Here is a 17,460-nt window from a genome sequence, read left to right on the forward strand (position 1 = left end):
CAAAGAATCTGAAAATTTGGGCTCATCCGGGATTTGAACCCAGGACCTCTCGCACCCTAAGCGAGAATCATACCCCTAGACCAACGATCCACCTACCTGAAGATTTTTCTTTGGATTTTTCAATTGATTTTTAGAAAATAGCTTTTTGTTTTTAAAACACCATATACATTTATGTAAAAATGAATTTGTAGAATAAAAAAAATATTTCCTTAAATTCCAGTAGATAGTTTTCTAAGGTATGCATATAGGAAAAGTGCAGGGACAAGATTTGTGAGTGCCTACAGAGTTTGGACTTCTCTCATGGACGAAGCTAAAGACTTGTCATATGCAATGTACAAATCATGCTTCCAGACACAGAAGAAAGGCAAAAGAAAACCTTGCAATTTCATTTTTGAACTTTTTGTGTTTCAAAGTGAGACTATTCTTTTAAAACATTCAAAGCTATCTAGACAGAAGGGAACCTGCAGTTTTCCTGATATACCACAATACGGTTGAAATTTAATAAGTATGCTCTTATTTGTAGTACAACTAAAATGTTTCCGTAAGATTCTATTGATAGTTTTCTATGTGTGCTTATTTGGAAAGTGCAGTGACAAGATATAAAAATTGCGACAGAGTTTGGACTTGTCTGATCGATAAAACCCAAGACTTGTAAAAAACTATGTGTAAATAATGCATAAATAGAAGAAAGGCAATAGGAAAATGATGAAGGCAAGATTCATAAGTATGTACAAATTCTATTGGGAGTATGGCAAAAACAAAACTCAGTTGATGCTATTGACTTAGCCAATTGAGAAAATCAGATATATATAAACCATGAGATGCACCGTAAAAAGAAAGAGAGGGCTCGTCAGGGAATTGAACCAGGGACCTGTCGCGCCCAAAACGAAAATCATAGAATCATCAAGAAAGCATGTTTTATTTGATATCTTAACCAATTTTATGTGAAAATTATATTATTTTAAAGCAGTCACTAATGTGTACAAGGAGGAAATATTAGCATAAATAAAATATTTCCTAATAGTCAATAATTTTCTAAGTATACTTGCTTGAAAATTGCTGTACAAAGTTTTATGATGCCCAGCAGAGTTTTTCTGATGGATAAAACCCAAGACATGTCACATGCTGTGTGCAGATAAGTACTTACAAATAATTTTAGCAGTTTGACAAAAAACAAAATTCAATTGTGCAAATTAGTAAATACAATCTATTTTGAGAGATTTGAAAAAACAACATTCAGTTGAAATTCACTACTATAAGATAATAGAACCATTTCAAAGAATCTGAAAATTTGGGCTCATCCGGGATTTGAACCTGGGACCTCTCGCACCCTAAGCGAGAATCATACCCCTAGACCAACAAGCCACCTACTTGAAGATTTTTCTTTGGATTTTTCAATTGATTTTAAGAAAATAGCTTTTTGTTTTTAAAACACCATATACATTTATGTAAAAATTAATTTGTAGAATAAATAAAATATTTCCTTATGGTCCAGTAGATAGTTTTCTAAAAACATTCAAAGCTATCTAGACAGAAGGGAACCTGCAGTTTTCCTGATATACCACAATACGGTTGAAATTTGAATAAGAATGCTCTTATTTGTAATACAACTAAAATGTTTCCGTAAGATTCTATTGATAGTTTTCTATGTGTGCTTATTTGGAAAGTGCAGTGACAAGATATAAAAATGGCGACAGAGTTTGGACTTGTCTGATCGATAAAACCCAAGACTTGTAAAAAGCTATGTGTAAATCATGCATAAATAGAAGAAAGGCAATAGGAAAATGATGAAGGCAAGATTCATAAGTATGTACAAATTCTATTGGGAGTATGGCAAAAACAAAACTCCGTTGATGCTATTGACTTAGCCAATTGAGAAAATCAGATATATATAAACCATGAGATGCACCGTAAAAAGAAAGAGAGGGCTTGTCAGGGAATTGAACCAGGGACCTGTCGCGCCCAAAACGAAAATCATAGAATCATCAAGTAAGCATGTTTTATTTGATATCTTAACCAATTTTATGTGAAAATTATATTATTTTAAAGCAGTCACTAATGTGTACAAGGAGGAAATATTAGCAGAAATAAAATATTTCCTAATAGTCAATAATTTTCTAAGTATACTTGCTTGAAAATTGCTGTACAAAGTTTTATGATGCCCAGCAGAGTTTTTCTGATGGATAAAACCCAAGACATGTCACATGCTGTGTGCAGATAAGTACTTACAAATAATTGTAGCAGTTTGACAAAAAACAAAATTCAATTGTGCAAATTAGTAAATACAATATATTTTGAGAGTTTTGAAAAAACAACATTCAGTTGAAATTCACTCAGGAAATTGACTACAATAAGATAATAGAACCATTTCAAAGAATCTGAAAATTTGGGCTCATCCAGGATTTGAACCCGGGACCTCTCGCACCCTAAGTGAGAATCATACCCCTAGACCAACAAGCCACCTACCTGAAGATTTTTCTTTGGATTTTTCAATTGATTTTTAGAAAATTGCTTTTTGTTTTTAAAACACCATATACATTTATGTAAAAATGAATTTGTAGAATAAAAAAAATATTTCCTTATGGTCCAGTAGATAGTTTTCTAAGGTATGCATATAGGAAAAGTGCCGGGACAAGATTTGTGAGTGCCTACAGAGTTTGGACTTCTCTCATGGACGAAGCTAAAGACTAGTCATATGCAATGTACAAATCATGCTTCCAGACACAGAAGAAAGGCAAAAGAATACCTTGCAATTTCATTTTTGAACTTTTTGTGTTTCAAAGTGAGACTGTTCTTTGAAAACATTCAAAGCTATCTAGACAGAAGGGAACCTGCAGTTTTCCTGATATACCACAATACGGTTGAAATTTTAATAAGAATGCTCTTATTTGTAGTACAACTAAAATGTTTCCGTAAGATTCTATTGATAGTTTTCTATGTGTGCTTATTTGGAAAGTGCAGTGACAAGATATAAAAATGGCGACAGAGTTTGGACTTGTCTGATCGATAAAACCCAAGACTTGTAAAAAGCTATGTGTAAATCATGCATAAATAGAAGAAAGGCAATAGGAAAATGATGAAGGCAAGATTCATAAGTATGTACAAATTCTATTGGGAGTATGGCAAAAACAAAACTCAGTTGATGCTATTGACTTAGCCAATTGAGAAAATCAGATATATATAAACCATGAGATGCACCGTAAAAAGAAAGAGAGGGCTTGTCAGGGAATTGAACCAGGGACCTGTCGCGCCCAAAACGAAAATCATAGAATCATCAAGTAAGCATGTTTTATTTGATATCTTAACCAATTTTATGTGAAAATTATATTATTTTAAAGCAGTCACTAATGTGTACAAGGAGGAAATATTAGCAGAAATAAAATATTTCCTAATAGTCAATAATTTTCTAAGTATACTTGCTTGAAAATTGCTGTACAAAGTTTTATGATGCCCAGCAGAGTTATTCTGATGGATAAAACCCAAGACATGTCACATGCTGTGTGCAGATAAGTACTTACAAATAATTTTAGCAGTTTGACAAAAAACAAAATTCAATTGTGCAAATTAGTAAATACAATCTATTTTGAGAGTTTTGAAAAAACAACATTCAGTTGAAATTCACTCAGGAAATTGACTACAATAAGATAATAGAACCATTTCAAAGAATCTGAAAATTTGGGCTCATCCAGGATTTGAACCCGGGACCTCTTGCACCCAAAGCAAAAATCGTACCCCTAGACCAACAAGCCACCTACCTGAAGATTTTTCTTTGGATTTTTCAATTGATTTTTAGAAAATTGCTTTTTGTTATTAAAACACCATATACACTTATGTAAAAATGAATTTGTAGAATAAAAAAAATATTTCCTTATGGTCCAGTAGATAGTTTTCTAAGGTATGCATATAGGAAAAGTACCGGGACAAGATTTGTGAGTGCCTACAGAGTTTGGACTTCTCTCATGGTCGAAGCTAAAGACTAGTCATACGCAATGTACAAATCATGCTTCCAGACACAGAAGAAAGGCAAAAGAATACCTTGCAATTTCATTTTTGAACTTTTTGTGTTTCAAAGTGAGACTATTCTTTGAAAACATTCAAAGCTATCTAGACAGAAGGGAACCTGCAGTTTTCCTGATATACCACAATACGGTTGAAATTTTAATAAGAATGCTCTTATTTGTAGTACAACTAAAATGTTTCAGTAAGATTCTATTGATAGTTTTCTATGTGTGCTTATTTGGAAAGTGCTGTGACAAGATATAAAAATGGCAACAGAGTTTGGACTTGTCTGATCGATAAAACCCAAGACTTGTAAAAAGCTATGTGTAAATCATGCATAAATAGAAGAAAGGCAATAGCAAAATGATGAAGGCAAGATTCATAAGTATGTACAAATTCTATTGGGAGTATGGCAAAAACAAAACTCAGTTGATGCTATTGACTTAGCCTATTGAGAAAATCAGATATATCTAAACCATGAGATGCACCGTAAAAAGAAAGAGAGGGCTCGTCAGGGAATTGAACCAGGGACATGTCGCGCCCAAAACGAAAATCATAGAATCATCAAGTAAGCATGTTTTATTTGATATCTTAACCAATTTTATGTGAAAATTATATTATTTTAAAGCAGACACTAATGTGTACAAGGAGGAAATATTAGCAGAAATAAAATATTTCCTAATAGTCAATAATTTTCTAAGTATACTTGCTTGAAAATTGCTGTACAAAGTTTTATGATGCCCAGCAGAGTTTTTCTGATGGATAAAACCCAAGACATGTCACATGCTGTGTGCAGATAAGTACTTACAAATAATTTTAGCAGTTTGACAAAAAACAAAATTCAATTGTGCAAATTAGTAAATACAATCTATTTTGAGAGTTTTGAAAAAACAACGTTCATTTGAAATTCACTCAGGAAATTGACTACAATAAGATAATAGAACCATTTCAAAGAATCTGAAAATTTGGGCTCATCTGGGATTTGAACCCGGGACCTCTCGCACTCTAAGTGAGAATCATACCCCTAGGCCAACAGGCCACCTACCTGAAAATTTTTCTTTGGATTTTTCAATTGATTTTTAGAAAATTGCTTTTTGTTTTTAAAACACCATATACATTTATGTAAAAATGAATTTGTAGAAGAAAAAAAATATTTCCTTATGGTCCAGTAGATAGTTTTCTAAGGTATGCATATAGGAAAAGTGCAGGGACAAGATTTGTGAGTGCCTACAGAGTTTGGACTTCTCTCATGGACGAAGCTAAAGACTTGTCATATGCAATGTACAAATCATGCTTCCAGACACAGAAGAAAGGCAAAAGAAAACCTTGCAATTTCATTTTTGAACTTTTTGTGTTTCAAAGTGAGACTATTCTTTTAAAACATTCAAAGCTATCTAGACAGAAGGGAACCTGCAGTTTTCCTGATATACCACAATACGGTTGAAATTTTAATAAGTATGCTCTTATTTGTAGTACAACTAAAATGTTTCCGTAAGATTCTATTGATAGTTTTCTATGTGTGCTTATTTGGAAAGTGCAGTGACAAGATATAAAAATTGCGACAGAGTTTGGACTTGTCTGATCGATAAAACCCAAGACTTGTAAAAAACTATGTGTAAATAATGCATAAATAGAAGAAAGGCAATAGGAAAATGATGAAGGCAAGATTCATAAGTATGTACAAATTCTATTGGGAGTATGGCAAAAACAAAACTCAGTTGATGCTATTGACTTAGCCAATTGAGAAAATCAGATATATATAAACCATGAGATGCACCGTAAAAAGAAAGAGAGGGCTCGTCAGGGAATTGAACCAGGGACCTGTCGCGCCCAAAACGAAAATCATAGAATCATCAAGAAAGCATGTTTTATTTGATATCTTAACCAATTTTATGTGAAAATTATATTATTTTAAAGCAGTCACTAATGTGTACAAGGAGGAAATATTAGCATAAATAAAATATTTCCTAATAGTCAATAATTTTCTAAGTATACTTGCTTGAAAATTGCTGTACAAAGTTTTATGATGCCCAGCAGAGTTTTTCTGATGGATAAAACCCAAGACATGTCACATGCTGTGTGCAGATAAGTACTTACAAATAATTTTAGCAGTTTGACAAAAAACAAAATTCAATTGTGCAAATTAGTAAATACAATCTATTTTGAGAGTTTTGAAAAAACAACATTCAGTTGAAATTCACTCAGGAAATTGACTACAATAAGATAATAGAACCATTTCAAAGAATCTGAAAATTTGGGCTCATCCGGGATTTGAACCCAGGACCTCTCGCACCCTAAGCGAGAATCATACCCCTAGACCAACGATCCACCTACCTGAAGATTTTTCTTTGGATTTTTCAATTGATTTTTAGAAAATAGCTTTTTGTTTTTAAAACACCATATACATTTATGTAAAAATGAATTTGTAGAATAAAAAAAATATTTCCTTAAATACCAGTAGATAGTTTTCTAAGGTATGCATATAGGAAAAGTGCAGGGACAAGATTTGTGAGTGCCTACAGAGTTTGGACTTCTCTCATGGACGAAGCTAAAGACTTGTCATATGCAATGTACAAATCATGCTTCCAGACACAGAAGAAAGGCAAAAGAAAACCTTGCAATTTCATTTTTGAACTTTTTGTGTTTCAAAGTGAGACTATTCTTTTAAAACATTCAAAGCTATCTAGACAGAAGGGAACCTGCAGTTTTCCTGATATACCACAATACGGTTGAAATTTTAATAAGTATGCTCTTATTTGTAGTACAACTAAAATGTTTCCGTAAGATTCTATTGATAGTTTTCTATGTGTGCTTATTTGGAAAGTGCAGTGACAAGATATAAAAATTGCGACAGAGTTTGGACTTGTCTGATCGATAAAACCCAAGACTTGTAAAAAACTATGTGTAAATAATGCATAAATAGAAGAAAGGCAATAGGAAAATGATGAAGGCAAGATTCATAAGTATGTACAAATTCTATTGGGAGTATGGCAAAAACAAAACTCAGTTGATGCTATTGACTTAGCCAATTGAGAAAATCAGATATATATAAACCATGAGATGCACCGTAAAAAGAAAGAGAGGGCTCGTCAGGGAATTGAACCAGGGACCTGTCGCGCCCAAAACGAAAATCATAGAATCATCAAGAAAGCATGTTTTATTTGATATCTTAACCAATTTTATGTGAAAATTATATTATTTTAAAGCAGTCACTAATGTGTACAAGGAGGAAATATTAGCATAAATAAAATATTTCCTAATAGTCAATAATTTTCTAAGTATACTTGCTTGAAAATTGCTGTACAAAGTTTTATGATGCCCAGCAGAGTTTTTCTGATGGATAAAACCCAAGACATGTCACATGCTGTGTGCAGATAAGTACTTACAAATAATTTTAGCAGTTTGACAAAAAACAAAATTCAATTGTGCAAATTAGTAAATACAATCTATTTTGAGAGATTTGAAAAAACAACATTCAGTTGAAATTCACTACTATAAGATAATAGAACCATTTCAAAGAATCTGAAAATTTGGGCTCATCCGGGATTTGAACCTGGGACCTCTCGCACCCTAAGCGAGAATCATACCCCTAGACCAACGAGCCACCTACTTGAAGATTTTTCTTTGGATTTTTCAATTGATTTTAAGAAAATAGCTTTTTGTTTTTAAAACACCATATACATTTATGTAAAAATTAATTTGTAGAATAAATAAAATATTTCCTTATGGTCCAGTAGATAGTTTTCTAAAAACATTCAAAGCTATCTAGACAGAAGGGAACCTGCAGTTTTCCTGATATACCACAATACGGTTGAAATTTGAATAAGAATGCTCTTATTTGTAGTACAACTAAAATGTTTCCGTAAGATTCTATTGATAGTTTTCTATGTGTGCTTATTTGGAAAGTGCAGTGACAAGATATAAAAATTGCGACAGAGTTTGGACTTGTCTGATCGATAAAACCCAAGACTTGTAAAAAACTATGTGTAAATAATGCATAAATAGAAGAAAGGCAATAGGAAAATGATGAAGGCAAGATTCATAAGTATGTACAAATTCTATTGGGAGTATGGCAAAAACAAAACTCAGTTGATGCTATTGACTTAGCCAATTGAGAAAATCAGATATATATAAACCATGAGATGCACCGTAAAAAGAAAGAGAGGGCTCGTCAGGGAATTGAACCAGGGACCTGTCGCGCCCAAAACGAAAATCATAGAATCATCAAGTAAGCATGTTTTATTTGATATCTTAACCAATTTTATGTGAAAATTATATTATTTTAAAGCAGTCACTAATGTGTACAAGGAGGAAATATTAGCATAAATAAAATATTTCCTAATAGTCAATAATTTTCTAAGTATACTTGCTTGAAAATTGCTGTACAAAGTTTTATGATGCCCAGCAGAGTTTTTCTGATGGATAAAACCCAAGACATGTCACATGCTGTGTGCAGATAAGTACTTACAAATAATTTTAGCAGTTTGACAAAAAACAAAATTCAATTGTGCAAATTAGTAAATACAATCTATTTTGAGAGTTTTGAAAAAACAACATTCAGTTGAAATTCACTCAGGAAATTGACTACAATAAGATAATAGAACCATTTCAAAGAATCTGAAAATTTGGGCTCATCCGGGATTTGAACCCAGGACCTCTCGCACCCTAAGCGAGAATCATACCCCTAGACCAACGATCCACCTACCTGAAGATTTTTCTTTGGATTTTTCAATTGATTTTTAGAAAATAGCTTTTTGTTTTTAAAACACCATATACATTTATGTAAAAATGAATTTGTAGAATAAAAAAAATATTTCCTTAAATACCAGTAGATAGTTTTCTAAGGTATGCATATAGGAAAAGTGCAGGGACAAGATTTGTGAGTGCCTACAGAGTTTGGACTTCTCTCATGGACGAAGCTAAAGACTTGTCATATGCAATGTACAAATCATGCTTCCAGACACAGAAGAAAGGCAAAAGAAAACCTTGCAATTTCATTTTTGAACTTTTTGTGTTTCAAAGTGAGACTATTCTTTTAAAACATTCAAAGCTATCTAGACAGAAGGGAACCTGCAGTTTTCCTGATATACCACAATACGGTTGAAATTTTAATAAGTATGCTCTTATTTGTAGTACAACTAAAATGTTTCCGTAAGATTCTATTGATAGTTTTCTATGTGTGCTTATTTGGAAAGTGCAGTGACAAGATATAAAAATTGCGACAGAGTTTGGACTTGTCTGATCGATAAAACCCAAGACTTGTAAAAAACTATGTGTAAATAATGCATAAATAGAAGAAAGGCAATAGGAAAATGATGAAGGCAAGATTCATAAGTATGTACAAATTCTATTGGGAGTATGGCAAAAACAAAACTCAGTTGATGCTATTGACTTAGCCAATTGAGAAAATCAGATATATATAAACCATGAGATGCACCGTAAAAAGAAAGAGAGGGCTCGTCAGGGAATTGAACCAGGGACCTGTCGCGCCCAAAACGAAAATCATAGAATCATCAAGAAAGCATGTTTTATTTGATATCTTAACCAATTTTATGTGAAAATTATATTATTTTAAAGCAGTCACTAATGTGTACAAGGAGGAAATATTAGCATAAATAAAATATTTCCTAATAGTCAATAATTTTCTAAGTATACTTGCTTGAAAATTGCTGTACAAAGTTTTATGATGCCCAGCAGAGTTTTTCTGATGGATAAAACCCAAGACATGTCACATGCTGTGTGCAGATAAGTACTTACAAATAATTTTAGCAGTTTGACAAAAAACAAAATTCAATTGTGCAAATTAGTAAATACAATCTATTTTGAGAGATTTGAAAAAACAACATTCAGTTGAAATTCACTACTATAAGATAATAGAACCATTTCAAAGAATCTGAAAATTTGGGCTCATCCGGGATTTGAACCTGGGACCTCTCGCACCCTAAGCGAGAATCATACCCCTAGACCAACGAGCCACCTACTTGAAGATTTTTCTTTGGATTTTTCAATTGATTTTAAGAAAATAGCTTTTTGTTTTTAAAACACCATATACATTTATGTAAAAATTAATTTGTAGAATAAATAAAATATTTCCTTATGGTCCAGTAGATAGTTTTCTAAAAACATTCAAAGCTATCTAGACAGAAGGGAACCTGCAGTTTTCCTGATATACCACAATACGGTTGAAATTTGAATAAGAATGCTCTTATTTGTAGTACAACTAAAATGTTTCCGTAAGATTCTATTGATAGTTTTCTATGTGTGCTTATTTGGAAAGTGCAGTGACAAGATATAAAAATGGCGACAGAGTTTGGACTTGTCTGATCGATAAAACCCAAGACTTGTAAAAAGCTATGTGTAAATCATGCATAAATAGAAGAAAGGCAATAGGAAAATGATGAAGGCAAGATTCATAAGTATGTACAAATTCTATTGGGAGTATGGCAAAAACAAAACTCAGTTGATGCTATTGACTTAGCCTATTGAGAAAATCAGATATATATAAACCATGAGATGCACCGTAAAAAGAAAGAGAGGGCTCGTCAGGGAATTGAACCAGGGACCTGTCGCGCCCAAAAGAAAAATCATAGAATCATCAAGTAAGCATGTTTTATTTGATATCTTAACCAATTTTATGTGAAAATTATATTATTTTAAAGCAGTCACTAATGTGTACAAGGAGGAAATATTAGCAGAAATAAAATATTTCCTAATAGTCAATAATTTTCTAAGTATACTTGCTTGAAAATTGCTGTACAAAGTTTTATGATGCCCAGCAGAGTTTTTCTGATGGATAAAACCCAAGACATGTCACATGCTGTGTGCAGATAAGTACTTACAAATAATTTTAGCAGTTTGACAAAAAACAAAATTCAATTGTGCAAATTAGTAAATACAATCTATTTTGAGAGTTTTGAAAAAACAACATTCAGTTGAAATTCACTCAGGAAATTGACTACAATAAGATAATAGAACCATTTCAAAGAATCTGAAAATTTGGGCTCATCCGGGATTTGAACCCAGGACCTCTCGCACCCTAAGCGAGAATCATACCCCTAGACCAACGATCCACCTACCTGAAGATTTTTCTTTGGATTTTTCAATTGATTTTTAGAAAATAGCTTTTTGTTTTTAAAACACCATATACATTTATGTAAAAATGAATTTGTAGAATAAAAAATATATTTCCTTAAATTCCAGTAGATAGTTTTCTAAGGTATGCATATAGGAAAAGTGCAGGGACAAGATTTGTGAGTGCCTACAGAGTTTGGACTTCTCTCATGGACGAAGCTAAAGACTTGTCATATGCAATGTACAAATCATGCTTCCAGACACAGAAGAAAGGCAAAAGAAAACCTTGCAATTTCATTTTTGAACTTTTTGTGTTTCAAAGTGAGACTATTCTTTTAAAACATTCAAAGCTATCTAGACAGAAGGGAACCTGCAGTTTTCCTGATATACCACAATACGGTTGAAATTTTAATAAGTATGCTCTTATTTGTAGTACAACTAAAATGTTTCCGTAAGATTCTATTGATAGTTTTCTATGTGTGCTTATTTGGAAAGTGCAGTGACAAGATATAAAAATTGCGACAGAGTTTGGACTTGTCTGATCGATAAAACCCAAGACTTGTAAAAAACTATGTGTAAATAATGCATAAATAGAAGAAAGGCAATAGGAAAATGATGAAGGCAAGATTCATAAGTATGTACAAATTCTATTGGGAGTATGGCAAAAACAAAACTCAGTTGATGCTATTGACTTAGCCAATTGAGAAAATCAGATATATATAAACCATGAGATGCACCGTAAAAAGAAAGAGAGGGCTCGTCAGGGAATTGAACCAGGGACCTGTCGCGCCCAAAACGAAAATCATAGAATCATCAAGTAAGCATGTTTTATTTGATATCTTAACCAATTTTATGTGAAAATTATATTATTTTAAAGCAGTCACTAATGTGTACAAGGAGGAAATATTAGCAGAAATAAAATATTTCCTAATAGTCAATAATTTTCTAAGTATACTTGCTTGAAAATTGCTGTACAAAGTTTTATGATGCCCAGCAGAGTTATTCTGATGGATAAAACCCAAGACATGTCACATGCTGTGTGCAGATAAGTACTTACAAATAATTTTAGCAGTTTGACAAAAAACAAAATTCAATTGTGCAAATTAGTAAATACAATCTATTTTGAGAGTTTTGAAAAAACAACATTCAGTTGAAATTCACTCAGGAAATTGACTACAATAAGATAATAGAACCATTTCAAAGAATCTGAAAATTTGGGCTCATCCAGGATTTGAACCCGGGACCTCTTGCACCCAAAGCAAAAATCATACCCCTAGACCAACGAGCCACCTACTTGAAGATTTTTCTTTGGATTTTTCAATTGATTTTAAGAAAATAGCTTTTTGTTTTTAAAACACCATATACATTTATGTAAAAATTAATTTGTAGAATAAATAAAATATTTCCTTATGGTCCAGTAGATAGTTTTCTAAAAACATTCAAAGCTATCTAGACAGAAGGGAACCTGCAGTTTTCCTGATATACCACAATACGGTTGAAATTTGAATAAGAATGCTCTTATTTGTAGTACAACTAAAATGTTTCCGTAAGATTCTATTGATAGTTTTCTATGTGTGCTTATTTGGAAAGTGCAGTGACAAGATATAAAAATGGCGACAGAGTTTGGACTTGTCTGATCGATAAAACCCAAGACTTGTAAAAAGCTATGTGTAAATCATGCATAAATAGAAGAAAGGCAATAGGAAAATGATGAAGGCAAGATTCATAAGTATGTACAAATTCTATTGGGAGTATGGCAAAAACAAAACTCAGTTGATGCTATTGACTTAGCCAATTGAGAAAATCAGATATATATAAACCATGAGATGCACCGTAAAAAGAAAGAGAGGGCTTGTCAGGGAATTGAACCAGGGACCTGTCGCGCCCAAAACGAAAATCATAGAATCATCAAGTAAGCATGTTTTATTTGATATCTTAACCAATTTTATGTGAAAATTATATTATTTTAAAGCAGTCACTAATGTGTACAAGGAGGAAATATTAGCAGAAATAAAATATTTCCTAATAGTCAATAATTTTCTAAGTATACTTGCTTGAAAATTGCTGTACAAAGTTTTATGATGCCCAGCAGAGTTTTTCTGATGGATAAAACCCAAGACATGTCACATGCTGTGTGCAGATAAGTACTTACAAATAATTTTAGCAGTTTGACAAAAAACAAAATTCAATTGTGCAAATTAGTAAATACAATCTATTTTGAGAGTTTTGAAAAAACAACATTCAGTTGAAATTCACTCAGGAAATTGACTACAATAAGATAATAGAACCATTTCAAAGAATCTGAAAATTTGGGCTCATCCAGGATTTGAACCCGGGACCTCTCGCACCCTAAGTGAGAATCATACCCCTAGACCAACAAGCCACCTACCTGAAGATTTTTCTTTGGATTTTTCAATTGATTTTTAGAAAATTGCTTTTTGTTTTTAAAACACCATATACATTTATGTAAAAATGAATTTGTAGAATAAAAAAAATATTTCCTTATGGTCCAGTAGATAGTTTTCTAAGGTATGCATATAGGAAAAGTGCCGGGACAAGATTTGTGAGTGCCTACAGAGTTTGGACTTCTCTCATGGACGAAGCTAAAGACTAGTCATATGCAATGTACAAATCATGCTTCCAGACACAGAAGAAAGGCAAAAGAATACCTTGCAATTTCATTTTTGAACTTTTTGTGTTTCAAAGTGAGACTATTCTTTGAAAACATTCAAAGCTATCTAGACAGAAGGGAACCTGCAGTTTTCCTGATATACCACAATACGGTTGAAATTTTAATAAGAATGCTCTTATTTGTAGTACAACTAAAATGTTTCCGTAAGATTCTATTGATAGTTTTCTATGTGTGCTTATTTGGAAAGTGCAGTGACAAGATATAAAAATGGCGACAGAGTTTGGACTTGTCTGATCGATAAAACCCAAGACTTGTAAAAAGCTATGTGTAAATCATGCATAAATAGAAGAAAGGCAATAGGAAAATGATGAAGGCAAGATTCATAAGTATGTACAAATTCTATTGGGAGTATGGCAAAAACAAAACTCAGTTGATGCTATTGACTTAGCCTATTGAGAAAATCAGATATATATAAACCATGAGATGCACCGTAAAAAGAAAGAGAGGGCTCGTCAGGGAATTGAACCAGGGACCTGTCGCGCCCAAAAGAAAAATCATAGAATCATCAAGTAAGCATGTTTTATTTGATATCTTAACCAATTTTATGTGAAAATTATATTATTTTAAAGCAGTCACTAATGTGTACAAGGAGGAAATATTAGCAGAAATAAAATATTTCCTAATAGTCAATAATTTTCTAAGTATACTTGCTTGAAAATTGCTGTACAAAGTTTTATGATGCCCAGCAGAGTTTTTCTGATGGATAAAACCCAAGACATGTCACATGCTGTGTGCAGATAAGTACTTACAAATAATTTTAGCAGTTTGACAAAAAACAAAATTCAATTGTGCAAATTAGTAAATACAATCTATTTTGAGAGTTTTGAAAAAACAACATTCAGTTGAAATTCACTCAGGAAATTGACTACAATAAGATAATAGAACCATTTCAAAGAATCTGAAAATTTGGGCTCATCCGGGATTTGAACCCAGGACCTCTCGCACCCTAAGCGAGAATCATACCCCTAGACCAACGATCCACCTACCTGAAGATTTTTCTTTGGATTTTTCAATTGATTTTTAGAAAATAGCTTTTTGTTTTTAAAACACCATATACATTTATGTAAAAATGAATTTGTAGAATAAAAAAAATATTTCCTTAAATTCCAGTAGATAGTTTTCTAAGGTATGCATATAGGAAAAGTGCAGGGACAAGATTTGTGAGTGCCTACAGAGTTTGGACTTCTCTCATGGACGAAGCTAAAGACTTGTCATATGCAATGTACAAATCATGCTTCCAGACACAGAAGAAAGGCAAAAGAAAACCTTGCAATTTCATTTTTGAACTTTTTGTGTTTCAAAGTGAGACTATTCTTTTAAAACATTCAAAGCTATCTAGACAGAAGGGAACCTGCAGTTTTCCTGATATACCACAATACGGTTGAAATTTAATAAGTATGCTCTTATTTGTAGTACAACTAAAATGTTTCCGTAAGATTCTATTGATAGTTTTCTATGTGTGCTTATTTGGAAAGTGCAGTGACAAGATATAAAAATTGCGACAGAGTTTGGACTTGTCTGATCGATAAAACCCAAGACTTGTAAAAAACTATGTGTAAATAATGCATAAATAGAAGAAAGGCAATAGGAAAATGATGAAGGCAAGATTCATAAGTATGTACAAATTCTATTGGGAGTATGGCAAAAACAAAACTCAGTTGATGCTATTGACTTAGCCAATTGAGAAAATCAGATATATATAAACCATGAGATGCACCGTAAAAAGAAAGAGAGGGCTCGTCAGGGAATTGAACCAGGGACCTGTCGCGCCCAAAACGAAAATCATAGAATCATCAAGAAAGCATGTTTTATTTGATATCTTAACCAATTTTATGTGAAAATTATATTATTTTAAAGCAGTCACTAATGTGTACAAGGAGGAAATATTAGCATAAATAAAATATTTCCTAATAGTCAATAATTTTCTAAGTATACTTGCTTGAAAATTGCTGTACAAAGTTTTATGATGCCCAGCAGAGTTTTTCTGATGGATAAAACCCAAGACATGTCACATGCTGTGTGCAGATAAGTACTTACAAATAATTTTAGCAGTTTGACAAAAAACAAAATTCAATTGTGCAAATTAGTAAATACAATCTATTTTGAGAGATTTGAAAAAACAACATTCAGTTGAAATTCACTACTATAAGATAATAGAACCATTTCAAAGAATCTGAAAATTTGGGCTCATCCGGGATTTGAACCTGGGACCTCTCGCACCCTAAGCGAGAATCATACCCCTAGACCAACAAGCCACCTACTTGAAGATTTTTCTTTGGATTTTTCAATTGATTTTAAGAAAATAGCTTTTTGTTTTTAAAACACCATATACATTTATGTAAAAATTAATTTGTAGAATAAATAAAATATTTCCTTATGGTCCAGTAGATAGTTTTCTAAAAACATTCAAAGCTATCTAGACAGAAGGGAACCTGCAGTTTTCCTGATATACCACAATACGGTTGAAATTTGAATAAGAATGCTCTTATTTGTAATACAACTAAAATGTTTCCGTAAGATTCTATTGATAGTTTTCTATGTGTGCTTATTTGGAAAGTGCAGTGACAAGATATAAAAATGGCGACAGAGTTTGGACTTGTCTGATCGATAAAACCCAAGACTTGTAAAAAGCTATGTGTAAATCATGCATAAATAGAAGAAAGGCAATAGGAAAATGATGAAGGCAAGATTCATAAGTATGTACAAATTCTATTGGGAGTATGGCAAAAACAAAACTCCGTTGATGCTATTGACTTAGCCAATTGAGAAAATCAGATATATATAAACCATGAGATGCACCGTAAAAAGAAAGAGAGGGCTTGTCAGGGAATTGAACCAGGGACCTGTCGCGCCCAAAACGAAAATCATAGAATCATCAAGTAAGCATGTTTTATTTGATATCTTAACCAATTTTATGTGAAAATTATATTATTTTAAAGCAGTCACTAATGTGTACAAGGAGGAAATATTAGCAGAAATAAAATATTTCCTAATAGTCAATAATTTTCTAAGTATACTTGCTTGAAAATTGCTGTACAAAGTTTTATGATGCCCAGCAGAGTTTTTCTGATGGATAAAACCCAAGACATGTCACATGCTGTGTGCAGATAAGTACTTACAAATAATTGTAGCAGTTTGACAAAAAACAAAATTCAATTGTGCAAATTAGTAAATACAATATATTTTGAGAGTTTTGAAAAAACAACATTCAGTTGAAATTCACTCAGGAAATTGACTACAATAAGATAATAGAACCATTTCAAAGAATCTGAAAATTTGGGCTCATCCAGGATTTGAACCCGGGACCTCTCGCACCCTAAGTGAGAATCATACCCCTAGACCAACAAGCCACCTACCTGAAGATTTTTCTTTGGATTTTTCAATTGATTTTTAGAAAATTGCTTTTTGTTTTTAAAACACCATATACATTTATGTAAAAATGAATTTGTAGAATAAAAAAAATATTTCCTTATGGTCCAGTAGATAGTTTTCTAAGGTATGCATATAGGAAAAGTGCCGGGACAAGATTTGTGAGTGCCTACAGAGTTTGGACTTCTCTCATGGACGAAGCTAAAGACTAGTCATATGCAATGTACAAATCATGCTTCCAGACACAGAAGAAAGGCAAAAGAATACCTTGCAATTTCATTTTTGAACTTTTTGTGTTTCAAAGTGAGACTGTTCTTTGAAAACATTCA

General features: G+C 32.4%; 10 non-coding genes across 10 annotated transcripts; all 10 read right to left on the reverse strand.

Annotated features, from left to right (window-relative positions):
• Positions 1–18: 18 nt before the first annotated feature.
• On the reverse strand, positions 19–90 carry TRNAP-AGG (transfer RNA proline (anticodon AGG)). The gene has a single exon. It is a non-coding gene; the product is annotated as a tRNA-Pro (tRNA).
• A 1,203-nt stretch (positions 91–1,293) lies between these two features.
• On the reverse strand, positions 1,294–1,365 carry TRNAP-AGG (transfer RNA proline (anticodon AGG)). The gene has a single exon. It is a non-coding gene; the product is annotated as a tRNA-Pro (tRNA).
• Positions 1,366–6,255: 4,890 nt separating this feature from the next.
• Positions 6,256–6,327, reverse strand: TRNAP-AGG (transfer RNA proline (anticodon AGG)). The gene has a single exon. It is a non-coding gene; the product is annotated as a tRNA-Pro (tRNA).
• A 1,204-nt stretch (positions 6,328–7,531) lies between these two features.
• Positions 7,532–7,603, reverse strand: TRNAP-AGG (transfer RNA proline (anticodon AGG)). Its single transcript has one exon. It is a non-coding gene; the product is annotated as a tRNA-Pro (tRNA).
• A 1,023-nt stretch (positions 7,604–8,626) lies between these two features.
• On the reverse strand, positions 8,627–8,698 carry TRNAP-AGG (transfer RNA proline (anticodon AGG)). The gene has a single exon. It is a non-coding gene; the product is annotated as a tRNA-Pro (tRNA).
• Positions 8,699–9,902: 1,204 nt separating this feature from the next.
• Positions 9,903–9,974, reverse strand: TRNAP-AGG (transfer RNA proline (anticodon AGG)). The gene has a single exon. It is a non-coding gene; the product is annotated as a tRNA-Pro (tRNA).
• A 1,023-nt stretch (positions 9,975–10,997) lies between these two features.
• Positions 10,998–11,069, reverse strand: TRNAP-AGG (transfer RNA proline (anticodon AGG)). The gene has a single exon. It is a non-coding gene; the product is annotated as a tRNA-Pro (tRNA).
• Positions 11,070–12,286: 1,217 nt separating this feature from the next.
• TRNAP-UGG (transfer RNA proline (anticodon UGG)) lies at positions 12,287–12,358 on the reverse strand. The gene has a single exon. It is a non-coding gene; the product is annotated as a tRNA-Pro (tRNA).
• A 2,312-nt stretch (positions 12,359–14,670) lies between these two features.
• Positions 14,671–14,742, reverse strand: TRNAP-AGG (transfer RNA proline (anticodon AGG)). Its single transcript has one exon. It is a non-coding gene; the product is annotated as a tRNA-Pro (tRNA).
• Positions 14,743–15,945: 1,203 nt separating this feature from the next.
• TRNAP-AGG (transfer RNA proline (anticodon AGG)) lies at positions 15,946–16,017 on the reverse strand. The gene has a single exon. It is a non-coding gene; the product is annotated as a tRNA-Pro (tRNA).
• Between the last annotated feature and the right edge of the window lie 1,443 nt (positions 16,018–17,460).

Source organism: Taudactylus pleione, unplaced genomic scaffold, assembly GCF_031769625.1.
Source record: "Taudactylus pleione unplaced genomic scaffold, aTauple2 ptg000192l, whole genome shotgun sequence".
Classification (NCBI taxonomy): Eukaryota; Metazoa; Chordata; class Amphibia; order Anura; family Myobatrachidae; genus Taudactylus; species Taudactylus pleione.